Source organism: Pseudorca crassidens, chromosome 12 (assembly GCF_039906515.1).
Source record: "Pseudorca crassidens isolate mPseCra1 chromosome 12, mPseCra1.hap1, whole genome shotgun sequence".
NCBI classification, from domain to species: domain Eukaryota; kingdom Metazoa; phylum Chordata; class Mammalia; order Artiodactyla; family Delphinidae; genus Pseudorca; species Pseudorca crassidens.
Window position 1 is genome coordinate 71,434,372 of NC_090307.1, and position 22,815 is coordinate 71,457,186.

Genomic DNA, 22,815 nt, shown 5'->3' on the forward strand with positions numbered 1-22,815 from the left:
AATCCTCCCAAGAGAGCCCTCCCCTCAGTGGTCCCCGGGCCCCACCTGCAAGGCAGGGGGATTAGGAGGGTCCCCAGAGCTGCCCGTCAGATCCCTCCCCAGACACTCTTTCCAAAAAGGATTAAATAAATATGTCCAGCAGGAGGGGGAGCCCCGGCTTTCACTGCCCGCTGGCGGGAAATTAAATAGTGCTCGTTTCTGCTGCTGTGAGCTGAGCGAGGCTGGCCAAGCCACAGGGCCGGGCCTGGAGGCGCTGCGATTGGCAGCTCGTGGCGAGCCCTAAATCAGAGGAGCCGATGAAATTTCTAATAACAGGAGCGCGACTGGCATCAGCGTATAAATAAAGTTCCCCTCTTGAAAGGCAGCTTATTCCAGCCTTGCCGCCAAGGATATTAAGCCCGGAGGACTGGCGGCTGCGGCCAGGCTGGACCAAGGCCAGAAGCCAGCTGGGCCCGGGAGGCGTGAGTTCTTCCCCGGCAGAGGCTCTGCTGCCCCTGAAACATTGCCTGGGGTGGAGCCCCTGGACGTGCCGAGCCCTGAGCTGGGTGGGTGCATGTTTGCAAGGAGGGTATTAATTTGCGGAGCAGATTTTATCCTTCCCATTGCCCAGATGAGCACACCAAGGCTCAGAGGAATTAGGTGTCCTGCCCAAGGTCATACAGCTGGTAATCGGTCCCTTTGTGTGGGTAGGGTGGGAGAGAGGGAGGGATTCAAAGCCAGGTCTGATTCCACAACTCCTCACAGCTGTAAAATGGCCCAAACCACCCTACCTGGGATCTGGGCCACTTCCCAGGCTGGCCTCGCCCTGCTTCTCTGTTCTGCATCCAGGCTGCTCCTTAGGGATGAGCCAGCCCCATGCCTGCTCCCAGGGACCCACAGTCCAGTGGGGGTGGGGCAGACATGTCTACGGAGAACCCTCATGATCTCTTCAAATTGGCCCCAGTCTAGCTGAGTGACTGAGCCCATGTGGTCTGGAGCCAGACTGCCAGGGACTGAATCCTGTCTCCACCACACTGGCCGTGTGGCCTTGGGCAAGTTACTTAACCTCTCTGGGCTTCCTCATCTGTAGAATGGGGATAACGGTTGATGTGAGAATCGAATAAGATGATTCATGTAGAGGGCTTGGCACAAGTGCCTCGTAAGCATATGCTTTCATTTCTTACCATCCATCCATCCATCCATCCACCCATCCATCCATCCATCCATCCATCTCTCCATCCATCCAACAACCCATCCATCCATCCAACCACCCACCCACCCATCCATCCATCCATCTATCCATCCATCCAACAACCCATCCATCCATCCAACCACCTATCCATTTGCTATTGTGGCCAAAGTGCCCGGCACATAATTGGTGCTTTGTACATATTCAATTTCTTATAATTAGACATGCCCCTGTGTTGCTGAGTACTGTGGGCACCGGCAGGGGAAATTTCTATTTCTTCATAGAAATAATTGCCATAAAGTGATTGTTTAAGGTTACGCTCATGAAATCTGAGGCCCCCGGTCCACTGAGGTTCAGAGAGGACTTCCCCTAGCAGGAGTCACCTCCCCTAGGGCCTGTGGGTGAGGGGAAGGGCCTTCCAGCCAGGGGGAGCTGCATGAGCAAAGGCCATGAAACAGGAAGGAACTGCAGGGAGGTGTCCTCTGAGCCCCTCTGCAGGCCAGGCTCTAGGGCAGGTCAGGAAACTAGGAGGATGTGAAAGGGCTCAGGATCCTGCCTGCCTGTTTTATAGATGGGCAAACTAAGGCCTGGGGAGAGATGAGAGCCAGAGTCAGGGCGGATCCTGGGTTTGCTACTTTCTAGCCCAGTGCTTTCCTCCTAGGAGGAAGAGCTCACTCCAGCTGGGAGATGTTCAGGCCACCACCTGAGCCGGGTGTATGTCTCAGCTCAAGCGAATTCTCTCAGCAGCCCCTGGAAGGAGGCACACGGGTCCACTTCACAGAGCAGGAAGCTGGGACTCGGCGGGTTCAGCACAGCTGTCAGTGAAGGAGCTGGGATTCAAAGCAGGAACAAATGCTGGAATCTGGGTTCACGCCCTTGGGCTCTCCTACCTGGGGAGGAGGTGGACAAGTAGAAGGGGGTGATGGTGGGGCGGGGTGGTACTGAAGGGATGGGCACACTTTTCCACTCCGTCCTTCTTGGGCCGAGAGTGTCTGCTTAGGCCCGGCCACCGCCTGGATAGATGCTCTGGCCCCTCTCCCCTTCTTTGTCCCTGCCCTATTGTCTCCAGATTCTGGTTCCATTTCAGAATCTGACTTCACAGGGCCTGGCCCTTTTGTGCAAACTGCAAAGCCCTTTTCTTTGTGATTATAATTTTTTTCTTTTTCTTTTTTTTTTTGGAATCCAAAATCTCTTGACAGGAAAATCGCTGCTTGAGGTTGGAGAAGCTTGTTTCCTCCTCCATGCGAAAGCCATTACGGGGCTGTCCAGGACGGAGCCCACGCATGTGTGCACACAGACGGTCCAACTCCCTTCCCTGCACCCTGGAAAACTGTGTCCAGCTGTCAGGCTGGAGCCGGCCCGGCCGGAGGTAATGCAAACCAGGCCGCCGGGGGAAGCACATTCTTTAATCAGGACTCATGTCCCCGCAGCCCCAGCCCCGCTTCCATCAGGTACCTGCTCTTTCACTCGGGGTGGTGGCTCCTTTGTGGCTACGGAACAGCCCGGGCTGTGGTCTGGTGGTCCCGGGGGAGGGAGGGGTGGAGCGGGGAAGCTTCCTGGCTGGTCCAGGCCCCTCCGTGGAGCTCGGGCTGGGGGACTGGGCAGAGCGGTGCTGATGCTGCTGGGGGTGGGGGTGGGGTACTCTCTGAAGGTGAGTATGGGGAGGGGGTGCAGGGGAGAGGAAACGGGGGTCTTGGGAGAAAAAGGGAGGACAGGGAGAGAATTGAGGAGGATGGAGCGAGAGTGGGATGGGAAAGGAAGTGGAGAAATGGAGAAAGTAAGACAGAGAGAGAGACAAGGGAGCCAAGGAGAGAGAGAAGAAAGAAAGAGACAGGAGGAGGGGCAAGTGGAGGATTAAATGAGGGAGTGAAAAAAAGTGGAGAGAGATAAACAGAGAGAGAGGAGCAATTGAGGGAAAGAAAAGGAGAAAAGAGCCCGAGGTTATTTTGCAGAAGTCTATGGGGAGGTGGCTGGAATCCGTGGGCTTGGCCTCAGAGAGGCCTGGGTTTGACTCCCTTCCAGGCCATGTGACCTTGACGAGTTCCTGCCCCCTCCCAGACCTCAGTCTCCAGATCTGTAAAATGAACCTACCAAGGCTGAGGCTTCTCCTGGGGACACAGAGGAGGGTGAAAACCGGGCGGCAAGAAGGAGGCTGTGGTTACTTTGTCATGGACTCGGCCTCTATCACAGCCCACAAGATGGGAGGATTTCTCGGCCCTGCAGTAACGGGCTGCCAGTCCTTTTGAGAGAAGTTTGATTTCTGTGTTTACTTTGGTGCTGATCCTGACTTCTAGCAGCTAGAGACTAGCTGCTTCCAAGGCCAAAAAGATTGCATGTGTGTGTGCACGCGTGTGTACATGTGTGTGTCAGTGAGTTCACATTCACCATAGTGACACCCCATCCCAAGACTCCACAGCACACCAGAGTCCCCCGTCATCCCGGGCGGCTGGATTCTGGCCCCGACTGGGGAGTCCATCTCAGGCTCTCAAGCCTACTGGTGATGCTGGTGGATGGCCAGGGCTTGCTGTGGCCCAGCCAAGCCTCTGCCCTCGATCATGGGGACCAACAAAGAGAATCCAGGTTGAGGACGGCCCTGAGGATGAGAAGGGCAGTGAGGTGATGGGAAAGGGAGCCTGAGGTCAGCTAGGGCCCAAGTCACCACCCCAGCTCTGAGCTCTGTGAAACTGGTGTAGTGTCACCCTGCGGTCTGTCTCTTAGAACTGCTGTCGAGACAAGTGCAGCAAAGGAGGTTCTCTGAGCCCCACCTTCCCGGTTCCCAGCCCTGCCCCTCCCACTGCACCGTCCTGCTTGTGCTTGTGTCTCCGCCTCTGGCTGTGAGCCGTGAAAGGGTGGGGACCACACCTGTCTGGCTCACCTGAGAATCCAATGCCCAGCGAACGGGAAATGCCTGCCAACATTAGTGCCTTCCTGCTGTGCCCTTCTCCCCGTTTCCAACTTTGTCCAATAATGTGTGTGTCCACCTTGACCTGGAGACCTCAGGCCCAGGGGTTTTAATCCCAGCCCCTCCCCCATCCCTCTGTGAGACTGAGGGTACAAATTCGGGACCTCAGTTTCTCCATCTGTGAAATGGGCCTAGGCGTGCCCACGTTGCCTCTCCAGGTTGCAGGGAGGATAAGGGAAAGGGGAGTTCTGCCTGAGGTTGGTGGGGTGGGGGGCTTGTTCTCGCCGTTTGCAGGAGTGGAGTCAGGAGTCTGGGGGGTCTGTGCTCAGAGTGGCAACTAAGAGTCAGTGGGATACGGGGCCTCAGGTTTCTCATCTGTGACTAGCCCATCCTGTGCTCTCTCCCCACTCCCAGGTCCCCATGGTCCCTGGTCCTGACTCTGGCCCCACCGCCCCAGCTGTCTTTTATGCTCTTATCTCCCCACTCTGTTCCGCAGCCTTGTCTCTGCCTCTTGCCCCCCAACCCCCGCCCCCATTCATCCCTTGTCAGAGGTCATGGGTTGGGGAGGGGCCTCCCCTGCCTGGCTGGTGGAGCTTTATCTGTAATCTAATGCTGGCCCCAGGGACAAGGGGTCAGGGGCACTGCTGGAATGAAAGAGGAGGCCAGCGAGGACTCCTCGAAGAGGGAGATGGGGGAAGGGAAGATGGTGGTGGGAGGGTCCGGCCGCTCTCTCTCTGCTCTCTGAATGCCCCTTGGTGGGCGAACCTCCAACTCCTTGGGCAAATGATTTATCCTGCCGAAGTCTCAGTTTCCTCCCCTGCACAGCAGGGTCAGAGCACGATCCAACGAGCCCTTGTGCCCCGTACGTGGCCTGACGGGTCCTTGCTTCTTACACTCCACCGGCCACTCCGGCGCCTGCTAAGAACACCGAGCCTCTGAAAGGGGGTCTGGGAGAGGGCGAGCCGGGATTTAAAACCAGCTCTGTGTGTCTCCAGGGCCATGCTTGTACTCCCCACAGCAGACTGGTGGAAGTCAAAGGTCAAAGTCCCGAATCAAGCTTTCCCGAAGTTCCAGGAGGAGAGTGAATTCTCTCCCACTCACAGATAAAGGCTCCTCTGGGGTGTTGCACGTCTCCCTTGTGGCAGCTTGCAATTTTCCGGAGAAGGTAGCACTTGCAGTGTTTACGAGGGAGTTTTATAGAAAGTAACCACGTGAAAGAGGCAGGGAAGGGCATCTTTGGCAGCAGGAACAGCACATGCAAAAGCACGGAGTCATGAAGCAGGATGGTGTTTGCAGAGAAGGTGGTGGTCGTTCTGTGTGCTGGGGTGAAGGATGCTCGTGGGAGTAAAGTAGGAGTACGCGTCTGGGGAGGCAAGCCAGGCTGGGGTGCGTTTCTGGCTATCGGTGGATAGTTTTAAGCAGAACTCCTTTTATAAAATTCTTCCTGTGGGCGGCGCTGGGCGGATACTCAATTGGCAGGGACAGGTCTAGATGCAGAAGACTAGATCAGAGGTAGGTGATTGGGGGAGTAAACCAAGCTTGAAAGCCAGATGTTCAGGTGAGATGAGTCCAAGTCCAAACACATTAGGGGTGAAGTTTGTGGCATAGCATCTATCAGTGGGAAGGGTGATGGAGCAGGAAAAGTTGAGGGTAATGCCCAAATCTCTGGCTTGGGCAGCTGGGGGGAAGGGGCGGGTGTTCCATGAGATGGGGCTGAGTGGGCAGCTTCGGGGCAAGGAAAATGAGTTTAGATGGACACATGTCACCTCTGAGGAGTTGGTGAGTGTATCAGTTATCTATGACCACAATAATGCTGCATAACAAACAGCCACTAAAACTCAGTGGAATTCAGTGATCAATAATTACTCAGCTTGTGTGTCCATGGAGTCCAGGTGATCTGAACTGGGCTGGGCTGATCTTACCTGAGACGGTGCAAAGTCCTGGAGGGGACGGGCTGCCAGCTGATCTAGGCTCAGCTTCACACATCCCATACTCCAGCATGCTAGCCTGAGCGTGTCCTCACGGCCTCGGCGGAGATGCAAAAAGCCCAGTCACGCAAGTACTTTCCAAGCCTCTGCTTGCATCATGTTTGCTAACTTCCCATTGGCCAAAGCAGGTGGCTGAGCCTAGAGTTGGGGTGGGGGGAGGGCTCTGCAAGTCACGTGGTCAAAGGCATGGATATAGAGGGGGGGAAGATGGCGGCCAAGACGGGGTGTCCAACCAGCCACGTGGAGAAACCAGAGGACTGTTGCGTATCCAGGACTGGAGATTTGAGTCTGTTGACCATGGACAGTCCCTGAGGCCATGGCAGGGAAGGGGTTGCCCAAGCCAGTGGTGTGGCTGAGAGCAGAGCTGGATCCCTGGGTGATCCTCTCCTTTCCTGCCACCTCCCAACCCTCTTCATCTCATGGAAGAGAAAACCTCACAGCTCAGATGGCCACAGAGGCCTCACCTGGCACGCATATAGTAGGTGCTCAACAAAACGCCAGCAGAAGGAACACAGCTAGGCAGGCTGGGCGATTAACCCCTTGTGGGTCAGCAGGTAAACACTGGTGCCGATGCACATTGTGGGAGGCTATGGAAGCAGGTATGACCCAGAGGCACCCCACCCCACAGGGGAAACGCCCACCCCAGGTCCTGCTTTGAACAAAACCGGTGGTCCATTTTCAGACCAGAACAGCATTTGACCTGAATGAGTTCACTCGTCTCCCAGGCTCTAGACCCTTCTGCTCTATCTCATTCCCTCCTCCCAACAGTCCCAGGAAGACGCAGACCTTGTACCCCTCACACACACACACACCCCTTTGCAGCTGGAGATCCTGGAGGAGCAGCAAAGCCCAAACTCACAGGGGCGGCTCAGTGGCAGAGCTTGGAGCCCAGTGCCACACGCCCAAACCTCAGCTCTCCCGACCACCGACCCCGGCCCCGCTCTGGGGGGCTTCGCCCTGTGTGCTGTGGCGCGGAATCCGTGGTTCAGCGGGGGAGTGTTTAATCAGGCAGCGTGCCTGGATGGTGACCTCCCACAGAGCCACCCAGCCCTCGCCCTCAGCCAAGACTGATTTCCTTGGAGGGATTTTTTTTTTTAAGGCAAAAAACAGCAGGAAAATCTCTCTCCCGCTGCTTCTTGTATTTCCTTTATAGTTTCCTTTGTTCTATATTTAATTTTTTGTTTTAAACCCAGTTGAAGAGGGATGGGCGAATCACCGAGGGTTATTGATTTATTATTTATGGCGACTCATACGTCGCTTTAATCGTGTCTTCTGTCCCTTTCCTATTCTGCATAGTTGAAGGACAACCCAAGGAAGTCGTTTGAGGCATCAGAGGCTCCTGTTTATTTCTGCCTTGCAACCTGTTGGAAGAAAACGAGGCTCATTTTGCGGGGTATGCTGGCTCTTAGCTTTTCTCACAGGGGCGGAGATGTGACCCTGGGCCTCAGCTCAGGCAGAGGAACGAGCCTGGGGTAACCTCTCTTTGGTGACTTGGGGAGGCTGCTTGTTAGTCCCCCAGCTAAATGGCCCCCAACGTCTGTGTTTTCGGGTTACTCTGGCTTCTTTCCCTCCAATTCCTACAGACACCCAGCTCCCTGCCACACCTCCAGCCGCACTCATGCGAAACAGCAGCCCTCTTCCAAAAGCCCAGTACAAATAATAACGATGAACAGTGCATAAGAACTGATATTATTGAGAGCTTTGCCATAGACAAATGCCAAGTGTCTTTTATATGAATCATCTTATTTGGACTCAGCCCCTTGAGCTGGGTTTTGTTTAGTCCCATTTTACAGGTGAAAACACTGAGACCACGAGGAGGTGAGGAACTTGCCCGAGGAAGCGGTGGAGCCGGACGGGAACCTGGTGCCACCTCTGAAGGCCGAGCTCTTATCTAGGAGCCCAACCACCTCCCTGGAGGACCCGAGCAGCCGGGCAGGGAGCCCGTGGCACATACAGAGGGAGGTCCATTCTGCGCGTGCCCAGAACCCAGGTGCTGGGCTCTGGGACCAGGAAGGCTTCCTCCTTGCTGCCCGGAGTGATGGTGCCTCCAGCACTTGGTCAGGGCCCTGGCTCCCGGTTCTCTATGGGTGCTGCTCTCTGCAGCCAGGGCTTCCTGTGCTGGGCACTGCATGACCAGGCAACCCGCAGCTTCTGACTTTAGAAAAGGATGCTTCTGGAAGCCACAGAACCATGTGTGAGTATGAACACTGGAGAGTGGAGTGTGTACGAGAGTGTGAACACGTGACTTATGGGTGGCTGGAGGTACATACAGGGACAGCAGTCAGCAAAGACCCACTGCAGTCCCCAAGGACACTCCTGATGCTGGCTTCTGCTCTGTGCTGCGGGGCTGAGGACCCAGTCTTGCCCCGGCCCATCCCTTTCGCCCTGGCATTCAAGGATCTCACCACACAGCTCCCTACTCCTCCCACTGACACCTTCCCACCATCTCCCTCCAAATGCCCATCTGCCTCTTCTCACATGCCACTTTTTATTTTCCCACCTCCACACATTTTCTGCTGCCCTTGCCCTTGAAGTTAGCTTTCCCACAATCTCCTTCTTTCCAAATGCTTTCCACTCCTCAAAATCCTGTTCAATTAGCACCTCCTCCATGAGATACATATGGAGAGATGCTCCCTTCGGGACTCTCAAGACACAATCTTTGTCCCAGAACGTGATCCTCACAAGGATGGGAGTTTGTCTGGCTCACCGCTGTGTCCCATGTCTGGGGCACCACCCGGCACAGGGGATGTGCCCAAGAGATACTGGATGAATCCGTGAGCAAATCCCTTCTTTCCCCTGCTGTGCCATCAGCTTCAGGAGGTCAGAAACTATTGGGAAAAGGATAAAGCGGGGCTGTTGGAGTCAACAGACTGGGTTGGAATCCTGGCTTCCCCGTCTATTAGTTGTGGGACCCTGATCAAAATATACTTCCAGGGCTTCCCTGGTGGCGCAGTGGTTGAGTGTCCACCTGCTGATGCAGGGGACACGGGTTCGTGCCCCGGTCTGGGAGGATCCCACATGCTGCGGAGCGGCTGGGCCCGTGAGCCATGGCCGCTGAGCCTGTGCGTCCGGAGCCTGCGCTCCGCAACGGGAGAGGCCGCAACAGTGAGAGGCCCGCGTACTGCAAAAAAAAAAAAAAAAAAAAAAAAAAAATATATATATATATATATATATATATATATACTCTCCAAACCGTTCTTTCTATATCTGTGAAATGGCAATAATTATACTTCCCTGGACAATTGCATGGCACATGGCCCACCCTGGCGCACCATTAGTGCGATTGACGGAAAAGAACCAGGGGCCAAGGGCACCTCACCTGGAACAATGGGAGAAGGTGTCTTAGAACCGACAGGACCACACCTCCGCCACCCCCACCCCGGCCCCGCCTTGTCAGGATTGGTTTGCACATGTGCTGAAGAAAACAGTGTTGGATATGGTGATTTCAGGCAGCCAGTCAATTAGCTGGTGTTCAGAAATCTGATCATAGCAGTCAATCGGTGATTGCCAATCTGCATATTTATTCAGTATCATTAATTATGCATCATGCAGCATTAATCCCCGTCATGTGCGTGTGTGCATTCTGTGGAACAAGGCTTCGGGTCCTGTCTGGAGGAAGCTGCTGGCATGGCGTGTGCTGGGGATGAGGGACACATACAAGAGGTGGCGGCCAATTGGCGCAGAAGCACATTGAGCGCTGTTTTGCATCGGCCACAGAAACTGGGCCTGGTCTGGCTCTTTATTTAAACCTGGTGTTGCAAACTGGTGGATGGCAGGGCTGAGCCAGGCTACAGATGTGTTTTATTTTGCCTGAACAGTAATGAAAAAAAAAATGGAAATAATGCATTTAGTGTGGGCATGCCAGTTTGCCAGCACCCCCACTCCCCCTTATTGCCTCATATACCACTTACTTTACTCCCTGAGTTTCCTGCTTGGCCCCTGGGGGCATTTGAATTGGTCACCTGTAGATCAGGGTGTCCTAAGTCTTTTAAAACTTATTATCCCCCTAAGGAACTGTTTTAGACATTTTCCCCGACTTTTCCCTTCTCCCTCTGGTGAAATTTTTTTAAGATGTTGGGGGTAGGAGTTTTATTAATTTATTTTTTTGCTGTGTTGGGTCTTTGTTTCTGTGCAAGGGTTTTCTCTAGTGGTGGCAAGCAGGGGCCACTCTTCATCGTGGTGCAGGGGCCTCTCACTATTGTGGCCTCTCTTGTTGCGGAGCACAGGCTCCAGACACGCAGGCTCAGTAGTTGTGGCTCACGGGCCTAGCTGCTCTGCGGCATGGGGGATCCTCCCAGACCAGGGCTCGAACCCGTGTCCCCTGCATTAGCAGGCAGATTCTCAACCACTGCGCCACCCCTCTGGTGAAATTTTAATACCACAGATATATTGGGTAACTGTTCGTATTCTGTATGTATATCTGTAAGATTTTTTGGTTCCCAAAGGGGCAAAGTTCACCCTTGCTGAGAATGCATCCTCTAGGTTGTAAGGTCTCTCTGCCTGTCTCTGGTTGCTCGCACGGTAGGGCAGGGATAGGAAGAGGGCTGGCAATGAGGGGTTGGATTTATATAAATCATTTCTCTTTCCTCTTCCGCTGGATGAACCCTCCATATGGGCTCCACGGCTCTCCTTACTTCCCCCTAAACTAGCTCTGGGAGGTCCATATTCTACTCATGTGGTGGTGCTGCCCTCCACCCCCACCCCCATCCAAATACTCAAGACACAGATCAGACGTCCTCTCCTCCAGAGTTTGGCCAGTTAAAACAATTAACAATTGTTAAAACAAAATAGTAAGAAAACCAAACAATTAAAACAACTGTACAGAGTATTTTAGTATCAGAGGAGGAAGTCTCCTTAGGAGTCACAATTTCTCAACTTGTACTTTGCAGATGAGTAAATGGAAGCTCAGAGAGGGCAAGGGATTTGCCCAAACCTGCACAGCAGATCAGGAAGTGGTAACGGCCATGACCAGATTTTAAAGCTAATACTTCCCATCCACCCCATTTACTCACTAAGGCAGGTTTGTTCACCCTTGCATCATCTGGGCCTGGCACAGGGAGAGTCACAGTGCACATCAACACGTGAATACATTAAAGGCTCTGACAAGTCCTGCAGAAAACAAGCAATTTTCGTTTTGCATAATGCAGCTTTCCTTGACCTTGTGTTTGATCACAGACTGTAAAACTTCTATATGCCATGTACTTGGGCACCAAAAGATAAAACCATAGTCTTAAAATAGCCCCAAACTGGAAACAACCCCAAATCCATCACTAGTAAAATAAAGAAACTCTTCTACATTCACACAATGGGGTATTATATGGCAGTGAAAAATGAATGAGCTATAGTTCCTGGCAACAGCATGAATGAATCTTACTGCACAATGTTGAAGGCAAGAAGCCAGACACAAAATAATACTGACATGATTACTACTATTATTCCATTTATATAAAATCCAGAAATAGGCAATACGAAACCATGTTGTTCTCAGGTCTAAAGAAAACTCGAGGAAGTGATCTTCATCAGAGTCAGGAACGTAATGAAATCTCACAGGGAGGGGGAGGGAGGGGCACGGAAGAGGGGCAAGCAGGTGCTTCCGAAATTTCATTTCTTGTCTGGTACATAGGTGTTTGCTGGGTAATTAATCATTAAATTGTGTTAAACTACATTTTCTGTGCTTTGCTGTATGTTAGTTATGTTTCACTATCGAGAGAATAAAAAAATGTTGTGCTGGCTTTGGCTCTAGGGGCAGGAGTAGAGGCTGGAAGGCCAGAGGGGAGGCTGCCGCAGCCACCGAGACATGAGACAATGGTGGCCTGGACTGTGTGTGTGAGAGTGGGGGTGGGGGGCATGGGCGAGTGGGACAGAGAGAAGCAGAGGGATTCCAAAGGGACTTAGCAGATAATTTGGCGACCCCCCACCACCACCACAGCGTGCTCACCGATGCATTTGGCTTCTGGCTTTTAACCACACCCTCAGGGACCTCTTCACCACAGTCCTTGGTCATCAGAACAGGGAGGCTAGACGGGGCGCCTGGCAGGGGGCAGGATGTGGAGAGCATTGGAGAACCCCACGGAAAGGTAGCCAGGAAAAGCGATGGGGAACTGAGTGCAAAGAGAGACTGGTGAAGAGGCCATTGCTCAGAACTGTCAGCATGTGGGCCCCAGGCACCCAGCGTTCCATTAGCTGTTTCTTGGGATCATTTTATTGGCCCATGGGCACAGGTGGGGTGGCGGGCTGGCCAGGATGACCCGTGCAGATGGGGCTGGAGAAGGGGGCGGTGATCAAGGATGGACCTAACCCCGGCCCACAGGCCCCTGCCCAATCCTTATTTTCTAGTGCCTTCTCTCCCGCCTCCTGGGGACAGCCACAGTGTTTTCTGTCTGGCCGGCCATGCCTGGCTGTGCTCGGGAACACAGGCCCCTTCAGAGGTGCCCCCCGAGTCGGCTGAGCTGTCCGAGCCCTGACAAACTCTTGAGGGAAGCGGGCGTCGCAGCCCCAGCTGTGTAAATGTTTTTGGTTTTCCTGCTGAGGCTGGGGGTTGAGTCAGCGCCAAGACAAGCCTCGCTTGAGTTTTCTTTGGCAAGGCGACCCGGCTCAGGAATGTCAGGCGAACTCTACAAATGGGATGGTTTGTCGGTGGGACCTCAGGCTGAAAGCTGAGCCCTGGGTACACTCTGGCATCATCTAATTGCTGCATCCCAATTAGAGTCGAGAAGCGGTGGCCCGGCCTGCTCAGATGGGAGCTATTTTCTCTGCTCACCCTCCTCCTGCCGGGAGGGGCTGGGGCCGTTTAGGAGGCTCTCTGTGGGCTCCTCAAGTGGGCCTGGGTGGGAGGGTGGTTTTCACCATCCACAGGGTGATGGAGTTTTCGGGGGGGTGGGAATGTGAACTCCATTCCGGGCCCCGGCTGTGAAGTTGTGAGAAAAGCCCACGGAATCACTGTGAGGTGTACGTTTTCCTTCTTGTTGTTGAACTCCACTTGGTTAATGATGACTTGGACCTTCCTTGGTTCATCTCACAGCAGAGAAAATCTAGAGCAGGGCTTCCAAATGCAAAATCCTCCAGGGGCGGGTGAATTACCTAAATGAGTGAAGCTGGCTGGGAGTGAGGCAATACGGAGGGGTGGGGACTGGGGCAGCCTGGCGAGCTCCTGCCGCATCCCCAGGGGTGGATGCATCTTGGCTTCAGCTGACCTTGGCTCTGGCTGAATGTGATTCTGTGGTGTGGCCCAAACTTCTGAAGTTCCAAGAGAGATCCAAAAAAAAAAAAAAAAAATCTATATTTTATGTGAAATCCCTCAATCTTGAAATGTTGGCAACTAATTCAATTAGAAAAAAAAATTGGACGAAGGGCCATGCCAGCCAAACCAAACACATCTGGGAGCCGGATGGGGCCTCCAGACCATGCATGCATGACCTCTGGGTTCTCATTTCCTGACCCGTGACTGCAAGCTGAGGGGACAGATGGAAACAGCGACCTCATCCACAACAATGACAAGAACAAAACCCTTTTGTCTGTGCTCTGGGCTGACCCAGGTGTGGTGCCAAGCACTTTATATGCTGCACTTCCTTTCATTCTCACACCAATCTGATGGGCAGGCATCACCATGCCCACTTTACAGATGGGAAGACTAAAGTCTCCAGGGAAGGATGTAGTTTGGCCAGGGTCACGCAGCTGATAAATGGCAGAGCAAGGATTTGATCCCGGGTCTGTCTGACTCCCAACACTGGGCTGAAGTCATTGAGATTTGCTTTCTTCTTGTTGTTGCTGAATTCATTCACTCATTCATCTTTTCCGTAAACCTTTATTGAACTCTTACTGTGCGCCAGGCACTGTGCTCAGTGCTTTGCAAGGATTAAATGAGGGAATATATGCAAAGGCCATAGAGCACGTAGTAAGTGTCCAGGTCGTTAGCTACCTCCATGGGGTGTGTCCTGCCCAGGCTATGGGGGCGGGAGGATGGAGTGTGGAGGAGGTTGAAAAATATGAGGAATGTGTAGCCTCTTCTTTTTTTTTAATTGAAGTCTAGTTGGTTTACAATAGTGTGTTAGTTTCAGGTTACAGCAAAGTGATTCAGTTTTTTATATATATATATATATATAAAAAATACGTATATAAGAATATATATAAAAATATATTCTTTTTCAGATTCTTTTCCATTATAGGTTATTACAAGATATTGAATATAGTTCCCTGTGCTATACAGTAAATCCTTGTTTATCTATTTTATATATAGCAGTGTGTATCTGTTAATTCCCATCTCCTAATTTATCCCTCCCCACCTTTCCCCTTTGGTAACCATAAGGTTTTTTTCTATGTCTGTGAGTCTGTTTCTTGTTTTGTAAATAAGTTCATTTGTATTATTTTCTTAGAGTCCACATGTAAGTGATGTCATATGGTATTTGTCTTTCTCTCTCTGACTTACTTCACTCAGAATGATCATCCCAGGTCCATCCACGTTGCCGCAAATGGCAATATTTCGTTCTTTTTAATTAGCCTCTTCTTTGGAAGGTGCCCAGCCTTGTGGGTCTCAGCTAGACGCTTCATTGACTCTATCCATGAATCCGGGATTGACTCACCTCTAATCTGTGAAATGGGTACAATATGGACCCAATCAGAGTCACTGGGCACAGAAGTTCAGCTCGGGGTGGCAAAGCTCTAGATGGTAAGTACTAGGAGGAGGCGTTGCTCATCTTGGTCCCCCCAGGGGCAACGGTGTTGCTTGTGAAGGTGACTAGCCAATTTGGGAAGCGGAAGCCAGCCAGCCCTGCAGTATTGAGGAGGCAAAGTCGGGGGTCAAAGATGGCACAAGCTGGGGCTCTGAGTCCTTCTCTGTGGGGTCAGGGGAGTCTGGACAAAGGTCCCCAGAGCAATCTGACATTTACAGTTTGCAAAGCACTTTACAGTTTGCAGGGCCAGACGGTGCAGCCAGCTCTCCCCCGCTCTCAAGCATTCGCTGGCTCCCCTTTGCCTCTTACGTTGCCCACAGTGAGCCTTGGATGAGTTTGAATGTGTGAGTGCACATGAACAAGACTGGGCCAGTCCTTAACCATCCACCTGGTCATGGCTTCAGCTCCACGTGGAGGCAGTTTGGATGGTGTTGGGTGGAGAGAGTCCAGAACCTGGCATTCTGGTAGAATTCCAGGGGGATCCAGGAGTTAGGGATGCCCTGTAGAGAGGAAGGTCAATCCAAGTGCTGACTTCTGGGTTTTATTTTGGTCCCATTTCACGACAAGGATTCCTGCTGGGAGAATACCTTCACAAGCTCGGGCTGCCGTGACAAAATTACCACAGACTGGGTGGCTTACAAACAGACATTTATTTCTCACAATTCTGGAGCCGGGAAGTCCAAGATCAGGGTGCCAGCATGGTCAGGTTCTGGGGAGAGCCTTCTTCTGGGTTGCAGACTACCCACATTTCGCTGTATCCTCACGTGGCAGACCCAGGAGAGGAAGCAAGCTCTCTGGTGACTCTTATAAAGCCAGTAATCCCGTCATGAGGATGCCACCCTCATGAACGCATAAATCCTAATTACCTTCCAAAGGCCCCACCTCCTAATACCATCCCATGAATTTGGTGGAGCGGGGGAGGGGAGACAAACATTTAGTCCATCACAGGGAGGGAGATCCCTCAGGCTAGGGGGTGAACACCAATCTTGACAAAGACACCCACCATATTTTATGTTTATTGAGTATTTATTATATAATGGGCACAATGGAACTTCACTTGCCTATCATACCCATTCTACAGAAGGGGAAACTGAGGCTCAGAATGATGTCATTTAACAGATGAGTGGTGAAGCCGTATCTTGAACCCAAGCCTGTTTTCATCCAGACACTGCTTTTAGGAGCACATCCTGTTTACCCACAGTCCTCGACAAAGCAGACGATACTGCCACACCCACTTCACGGGTTGGGGAGGAAGCCCATCTACGGGCCCACAGCAGTGCAGAGTGGACCCAGGACTCAGGTCCTCTTCCCAGCATCACCATCCCACAGCCCCAGCCCCCTGCCGTGGCCAGTTCAACCAGTGCCTCCCCTCCACCCACTGGATGAGGTTAAAGCCTCATGGGACATGAACTATCTAACTAGCAGGGTTTCTAAGGGCTCCCTGAAGCCCCCAGGCTGAGGGTGTGCAGGGTGGGCTTGCAGCCTCTCCCCAGGGGCTGTTCCAGAGCCCGGAGCGCAGCTAGCCTCCAGAGGTGGGTGATTTGGAATCAGAACACATGGCTCTTGCTGGTATGTAATGAGCAGGGAGTGAGCTGGTAGATATGCTAATTTCATTATTCATGTACATAATTATAATCTAGAAGTTGGCAGCTTTCTAGGTAATGACAGGAGGGAAAGGGAAATTTACCTAACTTTTGTAATATATGTGTAGTATTATTTAACTCTTAAATTAAGGGACTTAATTCATTGCACGAGGCCCACAGATGTGAGGCACCAATGCAGAACTTCGCCATGTCTCTCCACCCAGTAATCCTCCCTTCCTTCAACAATTATCCACCATGTGCCAGGCCTTGTGTCAGTTTGAGGGTTGCTAGGGTGATGGAAGCCCAGTCGGGTGCCCTCGGCATCTCATGGTCCAGGATGCGGATGAGTGAAGCAAGAATTTGACAGCCCGACGTGAGAGGGGCAAGATACAGGAAAAGCAGGGAGTCAGAGAGGGCTTCCTGGAGGAGGAGGCATCAGCACTGGTCTTGAAAGGTGATGAGTAAGAGTTGTCCATGCTGAGAAGAGAGGAAAGGCATTTGAGATGGGCGGTAGGTAGGGGGAATAGGCATTTCAGATGGGCGGTAGGTAGCTTGGGCCAAGGCCAAGAGGGGAGACCCTGCGACATTTTTGAGGATGCTGGGCTGGAAAAATGGGAGGGAGGGCTGGCGTATGGCTCTGAGAACAGGCCTCTCCAGATTCAAATCTTAAAAGCAGACGTGCTCAGCCTCACTGGACACCCCTGCGTGCCGGTTGCTGATGTGTCTGTGGCCCATCCTCTCTCCCCACCCCCCCCACTGATAAAGCCTGGGAAAGGGCGACGGCAGGGGGGCTCTTTGAGGCCCGTTTGGTGCCTGCTGGCCATTGGCGGAACACCCAGCTGGGGGAAGTGGGGCTCAGGCCTGGAACAGCCCTACAATGGGCGAGTTTGGAGCTCAGCCCTCTGAACTGGGCGGGGGCATGTCCCGGAGTGGGGCCCCTGCTGTCCCCAGCAGCCCGGCGAACAAAGCCAGCTTTGGGCTTTCACCCAGCTGGATGCAGGGTTTGCAGAGGGGCCTGGTCCCGATGGGGGTGTGAAATTCTTGATTAGGGCTGGCCATGGCCTGCCCCCTCCCCACATTCGGAGGAGAGGGAACAGCTGCACAAACACAGGCTCAGGCAGGGAGGCAGCCGGGCTGTGAGAAGCCGTCTGTCCGGCAGCCGCATGCCCCACGCCCCATGCTGGCGCTCACGGACGCTTTCCTGGGAGAACCTGCATGTGTGTGGCGCTTGGGCCTGCGTTCTGGTGGCCAGGAGGGTGGGAAGGTCACCGCTTGTCTGTGCGTGCACACGTGGGCAGAGGTGCACGCTGAGAACGTGGCTGAGTGTGTGGAACATATGTCAGATTATGGGTGTGTTGACCGTGGGTGCACACACGTGTGTAAATGCAAATGACTGGGAGCGTGCGTGAGTGTGGGTGTGTGCACTAAGCACACGTGTATATGCACGTGCACATGGGCAGTTGTGCAGACGCACACATGCAGGTGGGAGTGAGGTGTGGCATGTATGCACATGTGTGCTTACACTGGCACATGTGTACAAGAAGTGGATGTGGATGTGAGCACGTGTGTGATTGCTGTGGAGTGTGTGTGGGTAAGTTAGGCTGTGTGCATGTGCGTGCATGTGTGATTGTAATGGCCCGTGTGTGTGGAAGGCATCGGTGTGTGGGATCGTATTTTCTGTGTGCATGTGTACACATGTGTGAGATTGTGTTGGCCTGTGTCTATGTGTATATATAAGTTATAGTGTGTGTGTGTGTGTGTGTGTGTGTGTGTGTGTGTGAGATGCTTGCCCTGGAAGGAGAAGGGGCTTATTTGGCATGTCATGGCAGGTGAAGGTCTGAGTCAGGGTTCAGGGCCCATGTGCCAACCACATGGAATGTCACCACCTCCTGGAGTGCCTGTTCCCCCTGCTCGGCCGCTGGCATCTCCTCCAAGGCCCCAGTTCCTCCCTCTGGCTAGTCCTCTGTGGTTGCGTTCCTTGGAGGGAACGGTTTGTTTTCCCTTCCAGTCCATCCTTCTATAATTGTTTCCATGTATTTCCCTTGATTTGCAGTTTGCAATCCATCCCCGCCCTCCTCCACTCCCCTGCCCAGGACCTAGCTCCATTCTGGGACCGCAGATGGAGGGCCCGCAGCCGGGCAAGGAGACAACGGAGCTAGGTGAGGACCACGACGCACAAGGCACCTCTCCAGTCACGGAGCCCTCCCAAGTCTGCTGGAAAGCTAAGACTTTTACATGAAACAACAGGACCCTGGGATCTATTATGTCCATTGATTAGACAATCTGCCTGAGGCTCCTAGAAGGTGGGCAGCTGGCAGAGCCCCTGGGAGCCCCAGCTGGGATGGGAACTTAAACCCGATTTCCTAATCCATGCCCCATCATGCCTTTCCCACTGCCTCATGGACCCACCTCACTGCCCGCTTCCTGGCCACTCTTTCTCCACCAGACCTTCCTCTCCAGGAAAGGGGAAAGGATTCAGGATGAGTTTGCAGTTCTGCAGGTTAAAATGGAGACCAAGGAAAATTTATACGATTCCACTTTCTGCTTCTCTCTGGATCCCTCACTGAGCCCGTAATGTATTCCCCCTTCTTGCTAACACACTTTTTAAAATGTTAATAGACTGTAAATTACTTTTCTTTTTATACTTCTTAAAATAAGCGTTTCCTCTTGTGGATGGCAAGGCAATGCTGGAGTTACGGGCTTGGTTTTATTACTGTCGAGATGAGATGGACTGGAGAGAGCTCATACAGCTTTTATAGGAACTATTTTATTTATAAGAATTTTCCTAATGTCAGATGGATGTGACGTGCCTGGTTTCCTTCTGCCCAGCCTTGAGAGAAGAGGGGAATATAGCATGGCTGGGGCCTGGGTCAACATATCTTTGCCTTGGAAACTCCAGAACTGTGGATGGAATCTGTTCTTTAGCAGCCCTAATACAATCGTCTTCTAGTTTCTACTTGCACACTTCTGGTGATGGGGAACTCACTTCCTACCGAGACAGCCAGTCTCCAGTAAAAGGTGTAACTCCTTTCCTACATTAACATCACTTACTGATCCTAGCTCTGCTCTCTGGAACTAGAGAGGAAATACTAGTGTCCCCACAGAACACTTGGGAACCTCCCAGGGATTTGAAGGTGGCCACCATGGCCACCATGCCTTTTTCTGCACCTTCATTTCTCTGCATGAAATCGCTCCCCTGGTTCTTTAAATATTTCTCCCTCACTTCATCATCTCACTCACCCTCCAAAACATTCAGATGTTTTTCCTCCAAGGTCAGAAGGATTATTTTAGCTTCTCTTAATTACCAGGACCAGCATTTCCCATTACCACTCCTGGGAAATCCCAATTCTGGTCATGTTTGTAAAGATTACCTGCTCAAATGAATTTGGGGAATGCTGGGCTAAAGAAATAGAAACAGGTTCCTTTGCAGCAGGACTTATCAGAGCCTTTACACAATGAATTTTCATGGCGACTCTCCAAAGTGGGTGCAGTAGGCAGCATATTACAAACTCAAAGAGACTTGGAACTATGGATTTTTAAAAGACATCCCAGAGGGTATGTGTACCCAAAACTGTTCTGAAACGCTCTTCGGTGGTGAATTTCAAACAAAAAATAATGTCCGTTAGCTTATAGAAAACGAGCACGTTGGCTCTGGCGTAACAGTTCCCTATGGTGGTCTCTGCTTTATGCAAGGATGGCAGATTCTCAGCATGGCGGTGGGAACCTTGCCTCCCCCGTGCCAGGTTCAGTTTTCCTGTTACTAACCTTTCAAAGTCACCTCCAGGCTCTGTCCTGCTGGGAAGCTATGGTTTGGGGCAAGTGGGTTTGGATGGGACAAGTTGTATTAGAAAAGGAATCCAGCTCCGCCATGTATTACCTATGGGACCTTGGCAATGACGTCACCTCTCTGACATTCAGACTCCTCATCTATGATCTGGGATTCATCTCAGAGCCTTCTCTGTGGGGCAGACGGAGCCTGATGCCTGGCACAGAGGAAATGCTTGAGAAATGTCAGTGGCTTTCAAAAGACCTCATCTGGTGCCATCTCCTCCCAAGCGTCCTCACTCCAGCCAGGTTTACCTTCCTGCGTGGCCTCAAGTGTGCCAAGCCTGCCCCTACCTCAGGGCCTTTGCACACAGTACCCTTTCTGCTTAGAACGCACTTGCAGGCTGTATCCTCGTGGTGCGTGGGAGATGCTCAATAGACAATGGCTGAACTGCTGTGAGCTGATGGCCCTTACATATCTTCCCCTCTCCGAGGCCACCCAGCTCATGCCCACAGTCTGGCAAGGCCTGAACTCTGCCGTTGTCCTGCCTTGAGAGAGCAAGCAGGCCCTCGCACACATCCACCCCAAATGCCCATTTGAGCAGCTCTCCGGAACCCCTGGTGCAGGGAGGCTCTCGGTTGGGGGTTGGCAGCCACACACCCTGGCCACCCAACCCAGCCCATGGCCCCTGACAAATGCAGGTGATGTGATCAGGGCAGATTGCTGTCCCTTTCCCAGTTGCCCGTGCTGGCCACCAACTGAATCAATCTTGAACAATTGGCCACAGGCTTGTTTCCTTAAAAGTGATGTTACCTCTAATTATCTCCGACAGGATGTGATGCAGGTTCCTCATTTTCCCTTTTCAGCTCATCAGAGCAAGTGTGTGCACCACAGCTGAGATAATTGAATCTTCTTTAAACCAACAGGCTGGAAGGGGGGTGGTCTGGCCTCCCCCGGGCTGAGCTGGCCTCCTATCATGACCCCGTGAGGCCAGTCTGGGGCATCTGCTGAGAACAGGGCAGTGTCTACGACCCCAGAGGCTCTGCTCACCCAAACGTCACCCGCCATTGATCTATAACATACGCGATATTCCATTGTTTGTTGAGGGGGCGTTGGGGTTGAGAGCCCAGTGGTCTGGGTTCAAATCCCAGCTGGACCACTTTAGAGCTGAGTGATCCTGGGAAAGTTGCTTAACCTCTCTGTGCCTCAATTTTCTGGTTTCTTCATCTGTAAAATGGAGGCACTGGTCGTATCTCATGGTTGTATGTAGAAGAGTACCTGGCACATAGTAGGTGCTGTGTCAGTGTGGCCACTATTACTGTCAAGAGCCCCCTTTTTGGGGGGTGGGGTCGTGGGCAGAGTTGGGGGGGTGAGTTTATGGAGGCTCTATCTCCTTTGGGAATTATATTTTCAAGTTAACCTTTCGACCCTTTAGGCTGATGCTTCTGGGAAATGGGTGAATCCAATAATGGCTGCAGAGAAACAGAATTCAAGAGACAGAACTTGGGACCGGAAATGGTAAAGTAGCATGAGTCATTTGGACCAACCCTCTTGCTTTTCAAATGGGGAAACTGAGACCCACAGCAGAGTAAGGACTTGCCCAAAGTCACATGGGGAGATGGTGATAAACTCGGTAGGAACCTAAGACTTAATGAAAATTGTCAGGATAAAGAAGATGCATTTATTGAGCACTTATTCTGTGCAGAGCTGCTTGCGCTGTTTTAACCCTCTCCACAGCCCCATGAATGAAGTAAATCTGGGTGCTGTCCCCATTTCTCAGACGGGAAAACTGAGTCTCTGAGGTGGTTCTGAGCAGCATTCAGCTTGCAAGTGCGGAAGCGGGATTGGTGTCTCCAGTCCAGATCTAACATTCATATCCATTTGGAGGGGCTTGGAGGATGGAGTGAGGCTGGAACTCCTTCTGTAGTTACATAGTAGACCATCTGCTTCCCTCAGCTGAATAGATGGGGCTCCAGCTATGTGGAACCATGACTCCCAAGTGGAAACCTTACCCTTCAGCAAGGATTGGTCCCCTTCAGGAAGAGGAAGCCCTGGGGGTCTCTCCTGACAAGCAGATACTCTTGTGTGGGCTGGACCAGTGGGGGTTTCCTCCCCAAAGAGACAGTTAAGGCAAGGAAGATAATTTTCTCTTTCTTCCACAGCATCTCGATGTCTGTTGGGAAAGCCGGGACACAGCAGGCGGGAGCAGCATTGCCTGATGACGCCTTCCTGCCCACCGCACCCTCCTGTAGGGCCTTTGTCCACACCGGCCCTGCTCATCTGCCAGCCACGGATGCCCTCACGTGCGGGGCACACCGGCCCCCATGCAAATCTAGCCAGGCTGATCCCTGCCCCGGCAGCTGAAAGTCTCCTAATAAACAAGTGTTGGTTTGCCGAACAGGAGAGACCCTTGACGTCAGGGGTAGAACTTTCTGGGAGGAAAACACTTCATTTCCAGGGCAAGTGTTGCTCAGCTGCTCTGAGACTCAAACATGTTCTCAGCCTCACTGTCAGCAGGGCTGCAGGACACCAACCACAGGAGGAGGAGGCAGCATGGGTGTGTCCAGCTTCTGGGGCGGTGTGGGGTTGGGGGGCAGCTCAAAGAGCACTGGACCAGGAGTCCTGAGACCCAAATGAGAGCGCACTAACAACAACAATAATAATAACGATAACCAGATGCTTGTTTGTTTATTGAGGGCTTACTATGTACCGGGCACGGTCGGAACATCTGGTGCACCC

General features: G+C 52.4%; 1 long non-coding RNA gene across 1 annotated transcript; it reads left to right on the forward strand.

Annotated features, from left to right (window-relative positions):
* Positions 1 to 8,726: 8,726 nt before the first annotated feature.
* LOC137204161 (uncharacterized) lies at positions 8,727 to 22,611 on the forward strand. The gene is made up of 3 exons (XR_010933446.1): positions 8,727 to 8,832; positions 21,512 to 21,594; positions 22,239 to 22,611. It is a non-coding gene; the product is annotated as an uncharacterized lncRNA (long non-coding RNA).
* The last annotated feature ends 204 nt before the right edge of the window (positions 22,612 to 22,815 follow it).